Source organism: Indicator indicator, chromosome 6 (genome assembly GCF_027791375.1).
Source record: "Indicator indicator isolate 239-I01 chromosome 6, UM_Iind_1.1, whole genome shotgun sequence".
NCBI classification, from domain to species: Eukaryota; Metazoa; Chordata; class Aves; order Piciformes; family Indicatoridae; genus Indicator; species Indicator indicator.
The window spans coordinates 10,224,929-10,237,348 of record NC_072015.1 but is presented as its reverse complement, the minus strand read 5'-3'; positions in this window follow the sequence as shown (position 1 = coordinate 10,237,348).

Genomic DNA, 12,420 nt, shown 5'->3' with positions numbered 1-12,420 from the left:
CATTTCTGTTGTGTACCCAGAGAAGTGGTTTCCTCACATTGAGAAGTTGTGAAGACAGGCTTAAAGTTTTTTCATGTCAGTGTGATAGCACCTTCAGTTCTTTTAAGTGTTTTACACAATGTAGCTGCTTTTATTGCTTTCCTGTGCCTTTCTGAAAAAAACATGATTTTGTGATTCAGTCTTAAAGAAACGTTCTTAATAACTAAGCCAGATGATCTTCATAGTCTTATGTTGCAGACAAGTTTATTTTGATTTCTCTGGCCTCTGTTTTAAATACCATGTTAAGTGCAATGCAAGAACAGCATTTCAGTCTGGACCAATGCCTTCTGTTTATGAAAATTCTTTTTCAAATAATTACTTTAAATTGCTTTCCCTAAGTAATTCCTTACTTTTTTCAGCACATATTTATGTACTTGTAAAGTGTAAAAAAATAATGTAATCAATACCTGACTGAATATTACTGTTTAATGTGTTTAGCTGTTTGCTTTAGACGCAAAAGAAACTCCAACAGTGATACTAGAAGAAAGCATGCACACATCCATTTCCTTTACAAGTATGTTTGAAATTCCTTCTGATCTCAAGATTGATAATACTGATAGTTACTTCACTTTGTAGCTATTTATATGTTTATTTTCTAGAAGTTTGTGATATGTTTTATAACTTTAATGTGGATAATTTCTTGATTTTGTATTGTTTCCTAGTTAACTGATATTCTGTAATTACCTGATTCATTGTGGTTGTGCGTAAATGAAACTATGGATTCTGTTGTCAGTTAACAATCAATGTGGTTTCCATATTTTTTTGTATGTTATAAATTGCCTATTAGAGCTAATTTTCCAGGGCATCTCTATCTCTGTTCTTAATGTAATGCAGAATATTTTACAATAATGCCTAGGTTAACAATGATAGTCTTGCTGTATTGTGCAAAAAAAGGCTTCTGTGCAGACCCAGCTGGGTTTCAGGCTTAATTCATTGCTCTATGGTGGGATCACCACAGCTGCTGTGGGGCCTTTACAAATGCAAAAAAGCTGTCAGTGTTTGTTTCATCAGATGCATAAGTGATGAGGCCAAGTTGAGGAATCCATTCCGGCTCACGGTGTGCATGCTGGAGGCATTGTTGTTTACAGAATTAGTGTCTTAACGCTTTAAAATACATAGTGCGTGTTTTGCCTTGGAGCAAAATATTGTAGGGGTAAGATATGGTTTAAGGATCCTCTTCAGTTTAGTCCCCTCTTCGAACGGTGTTTGACCCGACTCATGTAAATATGATTCAGAATTATTGTGTTGTACTTGCTTTGATCACAAATAATTCAGTTCTGCTCCTGTCTTGTGCATCTTTTTTCTTTTTGCTAGTAGTTTGATTATCATAAGCACGATTAAATAATTGCACAGCTTTAATGCAGAATTTTTCTTGCTTAACTGTCAACTGGAAGAGTTGCACTAACAGTCTCCTACGGTCACCAGAAGTCAGAGTCCTTCTTTTTGCTGTCAAGGCTTGAAGGAGGTTCCTTCCAACTAATTAGAGAGTAACGAGGATTGGTTCCAGAGGGTACTGCTTAAGAATGCAAAGCATGCCTCCATGGTGGGGTCAGGCACACAGTTCCTCTACCAATTCTCCTTATGCTTGAGGCTGCAGGAATGTAACGTGGAGTAGGGCTTTTGCGTAACTGACCCCAGACTGGCTCTTGGAGGGTAGAAGGCGGGGTGGAGGGACTGGATTCAGGTCTTAAATTATTTTTCTGTGGGAGCGTTCATGTGATCTTCCAGTCTTTGTTGCAGTCTGTTAGCTGCATACGTGAGGTTTCATTAGGGCACGCCGCCCTTCCCCGTATCATGTAACTCCATCGGTAACAGGCATTGCAGGAATTTTAACTAATGCGCTGTTTAAGCTGTCGTCACTATGATTTTATTAAATGTGCTTGCAGTGTGGAATTCTGCTAATGCTGTAGAGTTATCTGTTATGCAAATTGAATGTGAGAATGGGCTAGTGGGATTTGTTGTCTGTATATTGGAGACCTGTCTTTTGCATTTGGAAATTAAATGAATTAATGGTGTCAGCAGAGGCTGCGGCTGGAACATTCAGGCAGACTTTGCTTCCATGGCTGGGGATGCAGTATTGTCACCAGAGTGGCCAAGTTTGGTTTGCAGGGAGGCATGCCTCTCCTGAAGCATGCTTGCTGCTGGTACGTACTGGGCCTGTGTGGGGTGAGCTCAAGAACATGAGTGTAGGATAGCCTAGGCACAGTCATATACAAATTAGATTATGAGATTTATTTTGGCTGGTTGTCATGGCTGGGCAAAGCTGTCTCTTTGCTTCAGCTCTTCTACCATTATGCAGGCAGATTCCTGTGCTGGAGTAAGTCATGTAGCTCAGTGCACAATTGGTAATATCCATGTTTGCCCACTAAACCGTTGTCCTGTGGTTAAAGCAGCATTTCTCCAGATGTGAGGTGTGATGAGGATACTCTTGAGTACTTTCAGGTGAAGTGGGAAGGCAGGAACTTGGAAGTAATTTCCAGATTCGCTTCACTGAGGCACATGAGCTGCTGTAACCCAGCAGACATGAGAGGAGTCACCTCCTGCCTACACTTGTTGCTGTTCTCATGGCCTCTGTTATCTGAAGGCCTGAAGGCTCAGGCTCAAAAAATGGCCATCCTCCTCTTCTCCTGTTATTCCAGGGAGCACGATGCTTGCAGCGCTCCTTCTGCCAGCACTTAGTAGCTAGAGGAGTATCAGCAGCCAAAAGAAATCCCTACCTGGCAGCCAGTGCCCTCCATTGCTCCCTTTCCCTCACCTCATTTACAGTTGCTCTAAGCACTACTGTTTATTTCCCTTGGAGTCTCTGTTGCCATTTTATTATTTTTTGTTTGCTGTGAGGCTGACCATGGTATGGGAGGGCTGATGCAGATTGTCAAGCAGGTTGTAGTAGCAGCAAGTATTTAGGCAGGACCTGGAGGGTCCCTCCAGCCTATAGATTGGAAGAAAGGTAGTGGTCTTTGAATTGCAGCTGATGAAACTGCAGTGTAGTGCTTTCCCTTGACAGAGATGGAAATGAGTTGAATGTTTTCTGAGGGAGGTTATTTTAAGAAAAAGTAAAACCTCCTTGGCAAAAGTTCTGTATCCATTTTTAAAAGTTAAGCCTCACGGTGCAGTGGTTTGGTTTTACACGGTTGGAAATTAAATGTATGAGCACACTATGGGGCATTTGTATAGTGGGGGTGTGGTATGGTTAGGAGTAGCCTTTGGTCATGCCTGCACAGGCAAGGCTGAGCTGGTAAGCTGCTTTCTTCGGTGTGTGGAGGACTGCTGTGCTAAGCCTCAGGAGTGGAAACGTTTTTGTGAGGCACACGGAGTCCTCTCAGGCAGAAAGTGGGTGCTGGAGTGCAAGGATGTAGGGTTTCTGCCATAATGTGGCTGGATCCAGCACATAGGCTGCTCCACACAATGACCTAAAGTTGAGGCTTCTGTGCTGGAGGGGACCCTCTTAAGAGTCCAAAATCTGTCCTGACTGCCCTGAGAGTGCACCCTGAGGGGGCTCCTCAGGAGGAGCCTAGCTGCCTCCTGAGATCTCCCTCAGCTTTGTTTTTACTCAGGCTGTCCACTCTTCTGTAGGCCGAGAGGCAGGAACAAAGGAACAGTCACTAAATCCAAAATGGGGAAGGCAGGCTGGTTAGCTGACTGCATTGCCTGCTCCTGGGGTGGCTGCTGCTGCTGCATCCCTATCCTTACCTATCACAGCATCCTTGCTGCAGAGTCTTGACTGACCCTTCAGTTTTAAAAAGAAAACCAAATTATCTACTTTTTTTTTTTTTTAATAAAACAGACATAATTGCATAACCAGGTTTTAGGAGAAAAAAAAATCAAATTTTAAGCCAAATCAACTTTGTGGCTTCCTGTTGCTCTGTGGATTGCTGGTACCTTGCCAAATCACTTTGGTAAGGAGAACACTTTGGTAGTTACATACAACCGTGGATACATTTACATGTCCTGAAAAATGGAGTAGTAATGTTCTAGGTGTAATAAGCATTTTTATTATTCTTATTTATTAAGATTTCTCCCCCTGCTCCCATATGTTAAGCTACTAATGAGGAAGTAATGGAAATTGGGATTCCAGCTTTATATTTAGACTTGTAAATGTATTGGCTTTGGAAATAGTCTTGTCACTGTTAATGCGGATGTTTGCATTGGGAACTTACTTCATCATAGGAGGCTTTGTTAAGCAATTGTCCCCTTGCTGGTGAATTGGCTCTTCAGAAGAGCTTATTTTAATTAGGCTTTGTTTGGAAACATGGCTCAATCTACTAATTGAGGTAGGTGCTACTTCCCTGTGGACTTCTCACAGTGTTATTGCAAAACTGCAGGATATTCGCTTTTCAAACGTACTTCTGTCCTATTTGTATGAGAGGAAGACAATTGTGTGGCAAGAGCTTTGTATTTTATACCAGGAAATGGAAACAACTTCAAGAAGCACAGGGTTCAAAATAGTATTTCAAAACACTCTTCTAGGAAATTGGGTTTTGGATGATGAACGTGGAGTTAATATAATTTTACTAATAAAACACCAAGGCTTTGGAAGCAACAGATTGGCCATGGGGAAGTGGTAGTGAGCACTGAAAACACTGATGCACACTCTCTGGGGTGATACAGAGCTTTTGGTTTGATGCTCACCATCACTGGTGTGCTCACCTCTTCCTGTGGCAATTATAATGTAGGAGAGAACTCTTTTCTGCACTTCAGTTGGCAGAAGGCATGTTAATATGTGGCTATCCAGTCTGCTTTTCTTTTAAATAGTTTAGCTGATGTTCAAGGCTGAGGGGAATACAAAACAAACTGAAAATCTTTCAGATGTTTTAATTAAAAGTGATGGAAGTGGAGAATTAGAGCTGCTTCTGTGCTAGGACAGTTTATTCAAACATGCAGCTTAACCAGTTAGACTGCAAGGTGGAAAATGCTGGAGATTGTGTATCTGAATTAAGCCATTTTAATTTGGTCTTTCATCTGTGTCATTACCAAGGGATATCCTGCAGGCTGGTTTAATGAACTCAATCTAGAGGTGTGTAGAGGCACATCTCTTTGCTTGACAGCAGCAAGATGGCATGCTATGACTGGCAGACATATCTTCAGCTTGTGTAATTGTCTGCTCTTGTCATATGATGACAAATGGAGCGATGATCATATTAAACAACAAAAAAGTTCAAAGGAACAAGAAGGCTCTGAATAAACTCTTGGAATCAAAGAGATTTTCACATGACAGCATGTCAGCATGGGTATTTTTAGCCTGAATTAATGCAGGTATAGGAAACTCCCCTCCCCCAGAGAAGTATTACTGTGTTAAGTTAAATGTCAGTCAGAATTTTTAGCTTCAATTCTCCACTTCCTACAGGTGTGGGAGCTTGTCTCATCAGCCCGCAGTCTATGTTGCACATGCAGGGAAGGGAAAAACTGTACCAGGTCAGTAGGATTTTTCTGGGGGGGTGGAAATTATTATCTGAAGTTTGTCTGCTGACTGACAAATCTGATTTTTGTTTTTCTCACTTTTAAATGGGTTTCATCCAAACTGAGATGAGATCATACAGAAAAAATTCATCAGGAGCTGAGCATAGTTTGGAGTTTTGGCAAATAAGTCTGAGTGGAGTAGATATCCCCCTCTCTTCCCTTTCTCTGTCCAATTTCCTCCCTCATCACAGGTGCAAGCTAATGCACTTTTGTGTACGTTCTTCTGCAGAAGAAACTGTCTTTCTGATGAAGTCTGAAGTCAAGTACGAGAAATATCTTTCATTTTGTGAATGAAGATTTGGCAGAAGGGAAGTACCCTTCTGAAAATCCAGGAAAGTTTTCTTTAAAACAAAGTGGAGCATTGAAGCATTGGGAAATACGAGATGCAAAGTAAAGAGCATGGGGGACAGAAACTTTACCCCAGCCCTGGCAGGAACTAGGACTGAGTAGAGGTAACCCTGGGAGAAAATGAGTGATTGAGATAGCCAGCTTTTATTCACTTCTTGGTATTTATAGTTCCACTTCGGTCAGGCAGGTCTCTCACTGTTTAAACTAAGATTTCTCTCACACCTGCCTGTCTTTCTGTCTTTCTGTCTTTCTGTCTTTCTGTCTTTCTGTCTTTCTGTCTTTCTGTCTTTCTGTCTTTCTGTCTTTCTGTCTTTCTGTCTTTCTGTCTTTCTGTCTTTCTGTCTTTCTGTCTTTCTGTCTTTCTGTCTTTCTGTCTGTCTGTCTGTCTGTCTTTCTGTCTGTCTGTCTGTCTTTCTGTCTGTCTGTCTGTCTGTCTGTCTGTCTTTCTGTCTTTCTGTCTGTCTGTCTGTCTGTCTGTCTGTCTTTTCTCTCTTTCCTATCTAGTCTTTCTATCTTTTGACGAGGAAGAGTGTTTTCAGCAATTAAACTCCCACATATACTACTACATGTGGCCAGATTAATATTTCTTTACTTCTGGATTGCTGTCCTTGTGTGGTATCATGGTTCCAATAGCACATTTTAGATGCTGTTCCCCAAAAAGACTCTTTCAGGGCAGCTGCCCTGTCATGGGGTTTTGTTGCTCTGATAGACATGGGGATAGACTCCCCAGCCCAAAATTCAAGAGTACTCATCTCAAAACAGGTCTTTAATACAGCCTTTTTCCTTTGTTGACTGAGTAGTAAGTGGCAGGAAAATGCTTCATTTTTTGTGCTTTCTGAAGTATACTATGGGATTTGAAATTTTTTACTTCAGTGGTCCTGTAGTGGTTTAACTGTAATGAGAATAGTGCTTTGCACAAGTATGCTTCATTAGCTGATACAGCTAGGACTCAATTTCAGCAAAAAGTAGTCTTAGTCAAAAGATTGCCTGTGTAGAAATAGCCCTATCTACTCAACAGTTAAACCTATGTGAAATATGTCACTTAACTAACTCTGTGTATCGTGTCTCTCTGTGCATCAGCAGAGCTAATTTTTATTAGCAGTTTTGTTCTTAACACTGTTCAATTTCCACGTTCTGCAGAAATTACATATAGCTGCTGCTTTGGTTACAAGTATGAGTAAGGCTGTGTCTGTATCAAGAAAATGCGTGACGTTAGGAAGCCTAAGTAGGATTCTGTACTTAGTTGTGGCTACAGTTTCTTTCCATTTCTTTAAATTGTGCTAATGGAGTCACAGAGGCAAAGCAGCAGGATTAATTTTTCACTAGTGCTCATTTAAATTTTGAATAAGTCTAAATCTTAGAATTGTTGTTGCAAGAAAACCAGTTTGGTTTGCAATCTGGGAGCTTCAGAAAAAGCGTGTTACTTTTTGTACTACTACGTTTCTTTGTACTGGTATGTTTTGATATGAAGAGCCATGGAGTGCTTGACAAACCTGGACCCTGTGTTGCTGCCAAAGTTTCTTTTTGAGTATAAGTGTACTTCAAGATCTACTGCCTTAACTTTCCTCTTTTTAATACAGATGGAAATTTAGGGGTAGAGTTGATGTAGCTTAAAAAAGGAATAGAGCTAATTGGGCCCATTTGCTTGTTTTATGGCTTGAAAAAATATAGGCAGTAGATTAATTGAAGGTGCCATTCAACATCTGGACCATTCATGCAAAGATGACAGAGAAGATGGAAATAGGTCGCAGAAATCTTTAAAGTGTGAAACAGCAGAGAAAAGAGAATCAGCCAAGAAATGTAAAGACAGAAGCAGTCGAGCCAACATAGTTGCAAAAAATATTTCTGTGAAATATTCTGGTGAGATTCATCAGCATTGAGTGAAAGAATATTGCAGTAATGGGGAAAGAGAGGAGAGTCTTTCACAAAGCATTTCAGCTTTGAGGAAGATTTTTGTCTGTGACATTCTGCAGGAAGAATTGGCAAGATGTATCCCTGGTATGAATATTGGTGTCTGCAGAGTGATTTGAAACACTTGATAGCCATATTGTATTTTGAGTGACGGGTTGTGAGTCGTCAAGCTGCAGGGCTTTACAAAACTGTTCTTGCAGTTGTGTGCAGAAAGGTGGGGGCTGGTTCTGTTATGACTTTCTCAACAGTAAGGGGAAGACATTGTCAACTCTTTAAATCGTCTGTCTTCATTTCGGAAAAGATACAGGCAACCTTTTCAGGGACACTAGAAAATGGCTTGTTTATTGCAGCAAACAGTCCACTTAACTCCACATCTCAGCAACCATTTCCATGTTGGTTTTAATCAGAGATTCATTTACATGCGAGCCTGCAGCTTACATGTGGTGGATGCAGTCGTTGACTGGCTTGCCAGCACACAGTCAAGTGCTCTTGGTTAAAACCACTCATCAGTCACTTGGGTAATTGCCATGTGTTGGTCAAGATGATTGTGTAGCATCTTTCAGTTGAGCAGCATAAATTGGAGTTAGCTGGGCTGGAAAGGATGCATCTTCTTTGATCAACCTCTCCTTGGCCTTATTTCTGCTACTAATGGAGAATATGGGTGTATGTGTATACATTTATCTGTTTGTGTATTTGTATATTGTGACCCACATGAGGCAATGTGAGGTTTCTAGCAGTTTGAGAGTCTACTGGGAAAGATTTTTTTAGACTGATGTAGAAGATGCTCTTTATGAATGTTGGTACTGGAAGGTTTTTCTTGTTTGTTTTTTTGCTTAATCCATGTTACTTATATGGCTTTTAACTTTCTGTCCCTTGTATTCTTGTTATGATTCTGCCATACATGCGTACTTTAGTGTGGCAGCAATATGGGATTATGGGTTTCCAGTTGGATTATATTGCTGGATTTCACACTAGTCACCTCATACATAGGACAACAAGAGATTGCAGCCATTGCTGCATGCCTTGTTGTAAGTATTAGTTCAGGACTGTATAAACAAGCATGTTAAACATTTGATTCTTCAAAATAAAAAGCTGTACCTTTCCTTCTGCCTCTATGTTCTTTCTCTCTTCCTTTCATCTTCTGCCCTCACATTTGCACAGAACTTCTCTTCTAGAGTTTGAGTGTGAAAAACTGTCTCCAGACTTTTGCAAAAGATTTGGACTTCTTAGGCCTGTACTGGTGCAGTGTGTTACCACTATTTATTTTACCCTGGCCACCAGGGCTTCTGATAGAGTCCTGGATTGCCTTTCAGTTCTAAACTACAACTAACATGCTGATTCAGTATGAAAATGTGTTCATTTCACAGAGTAATTCATGATCACTTGTGGATCCTGAAGTCATCTCTATGTCTCAGATTCAGGTAAACATTTTGGAGAGAATCCTTACCTTTCTGTAGGCAGCCCTGTTAAATGAAAATACCAGTAGCAGGTACCAAGTGGCAGGATTAGTGCTTGCCATAGCCTGCAGAGGAGAGTTTTAATGCCTGGAGGGTGTAAGCAGTACAGCCACAACATCTCTGTTACCTACTTCAGAGTTATTTATAGAATTTGGAACTATGTGCTAAAGAAGAATAAAGCGAATGTAAATGTATTATTGTTCCTATTGTAACACTTCAGGAGGATAAAAAGAGAGAGAAAAACTTCCAATAGCTCTGATGATAGCCTGCCAGAGTAAATGTTGGCTCTGCAGCAGCTGTGGTAATGTAGCTTTTTCTCTAAATCTGTTTGACTTAAATGAGAGCAGGGCCAGGCTGAGGAATGAGTTTCTGTGCAGTGCTGACTCTGCTGCTTCCAAGATGGTCTGGGGTCTGCAGATCTCCCTGCATCCATCTCCATCCCTCATGCATCCCCTCCTCAGCAAAGCTGAGTGGATCAGGTCAGCAACAGAGTTTATATTGCACATGACACAAGAGGGAAGAGGAGTATCTGATCCATCGAGATTTTGCACCTAACCTTGGAGCTTACTAATGGCATGGTAAAATAATAATTTTAATTAAAGAAATAGATGATTTGAAGAATGTGAGCTAGCATGAGTGTCTGATTCTTTGGTATCTGACATCTGGCTTCTGAGTTTGTAGACAGGAGTTCAGCTTTCATCTGGTCTTACGACTAAGACATGCTCTTGCTTTTAGGACTATATAAGTAGAGGAGCTGTTTATAGGTGGCTTCTGAAATACATGAGGAAATGACCACTTTTAGAATTTTAATTTGAAACGTGTGTAGATGAGAGTTAAGTTCTTACTCATTTTACTGTCTTTTGGGATTGGAGTGAGAAAATTGTCTGCAATGAAAACAAAGGGTGCCAGAGCCTGTGGAAAGAAGTTCTTGCTGCCAGGGGCTGTGGTGATGAGGAGGGTGACTGGGTGGGAGGTTTGCTGCTGCTTTTCAGTTCCTTTACGCTGATCTAGTCTTAACAATTTTTAGTGCTGGTTTTTATAGGTCATAGGTATTAAGTAAGAGAGGAGGATGTAGTTGAATCATGAGACTTTCTTCAGGGTGCTATCAGACATGAAGGTAAATGGGGGTTCCAGCGTGATATTAGGTTAAGTATTTTGATTATTATAGAAAGTGCTTTTACTGTCTCTATTAATTTTTTCTAAGAAACCAAAACAGACCAGAATTCAACCAATTACAAGCACACCTTTTAAGGTTAGACCCACAGGCATTGTATGGGCTTGACTTGATCGTTAACACAAATTCCAAAGATACCCTTGATCTTGGATCTTTGTGTCCATGTTTGTAAAGGATGGTTGTGGTTTCCTGGTATTATAAGTGCAGGACAGCAGCAAGAATCACAGGTAGTGGGATATTCCCACTCTGTTGTAGGTTTGGTGTCCTTTTCTATCTTAAACCCACTTGAATTTCAGTTAGTTATGGGGTGAGATCTTCATCTGTTGGAAATTGGCAGCTGAATTTTAATGGGTCTCTGCCGAGTAACTCCACATGGGATTCTGTACTTTCAGGCAGTCCCCTATGCCAGTCAGTATATCCAGTGCTGTGATATAATTTGAAGAGAAGAAGGAGAATAGAATGCTGGTGGAGGAGCCGGAGAACAAATCTTACGAGGAGCAGCTGAAGGAACTGGTGCTGTTTAAATCTGGAGAAAAGGATGCTGGAGGAGACCCTCCCACTCTCTACAACTACCTGATAGGAGGTTGTAGTAATGCAGGTGGTGGTCTCTTCTCCCTAGTAACAAGTGACAGAACTAGAGGAAATGGCCTGAAGTTGCACCAGGAGAGGTTTAGATTGGATATTACAAGAATCTTTGTCACTGAAAGGATTATCAAACACTAAAGCAGCCACTGAAACTGACTCATAGAATCACAAACGTATCTGGTTGGAAGAGACCTTGAAGATCATTCAGTCCAACCTTTGACCCACTACTGAAGGGTCAGCACTAAACCATGTCCCTAAGCACCAGGTCCACATGCTGCTTGAAATCCTGGTGACTCCAGTGAAGACCATTTCAATGTTTCATAACCCTTTCAGTGAAGAAGTATTTCCTAATACCCAGCCTAAACCTCCCCTGGTGCAGCTTGTAACCATTTCCTGTAGTTCTGTTGCTTGTCATCAAGGAGAATAGGCTGGCTTCCTCCTCGTTCCAGCATCTCTGAAGGTGTGTGAAAGACACATAGGCGTGGTGCTGAACAACATGGTTTAGCACCAGACTTGGCAGGGTTAGATAAAGGTTGGACTCGATGAGTTTAAAGGTCTTTTCCAAACAAAACAATCCTGTAATTTTTGAAAGGGCAGCTGAGAGACGCATATGCATACCAAAGAAAAATCATGTTGTGGGTACCAAATAAATATGCATGATTAGGTCATTTACCTTAGCATTTAAAGTGTTGCTGTTCAAGAATCAGTTGCAGCAGGGAGGATTTGTTGGGGCTGTGCTGTTGTGGCATTGTTTAATTTATACTCTCCTTCCTAATGTGTTGATACAATTCTGTATGAGTCTTGTTTCCAGGCTCTCTCTTTCTCTTACAGCATTCTAGTAGGATATGGGATTACAGTCTTGGAACCTGTTTTGCACATGTCTGTGCACTGCTCACGAAGAAGCAATCACTGTAATTCATAAATATGTGCACTCGTTCTCCAAAGACATATAAAACATATTTGAGCTATAAGGCTATACAAACACGAAGCAATGCTGATGACGACATGCAAACCACAAGGGGGAAGCCTGACTGGCTCCATCTTTTTAGAACCTGGAAATGTTTGCATAGCCCACTGGCTCTTTTCTTCTTGATACATAGGAAGGTAGGTGTCAAAGAATTGAGTGAAACACATTCTTCAGCTCTACAGTACATTACATCCTATCCTGTTGTCCAGCTTTTTAGATTGTCTGGTTTTCTAGTTTTCTTCTCCTTGCTTCTTGCAGGTGGCAAAAAACAAATAAATGGTTGTGACTCAGACCTCAGCACTCACAATCTGGTTCTGGGCCTGCAGTGGTTCTCCCGTTGGACAGTGTACAAGAAAAGATGTGTAGCTTAGAAGAAATGCCTGTATTACGTGGTGCAGGTCACATGCAGTTTTATAATCAGTGCATTCCTATGCCAAAAGCAGTTTCAGGGAATGTTGGATCATGCATGAAGTGAAGCTGGA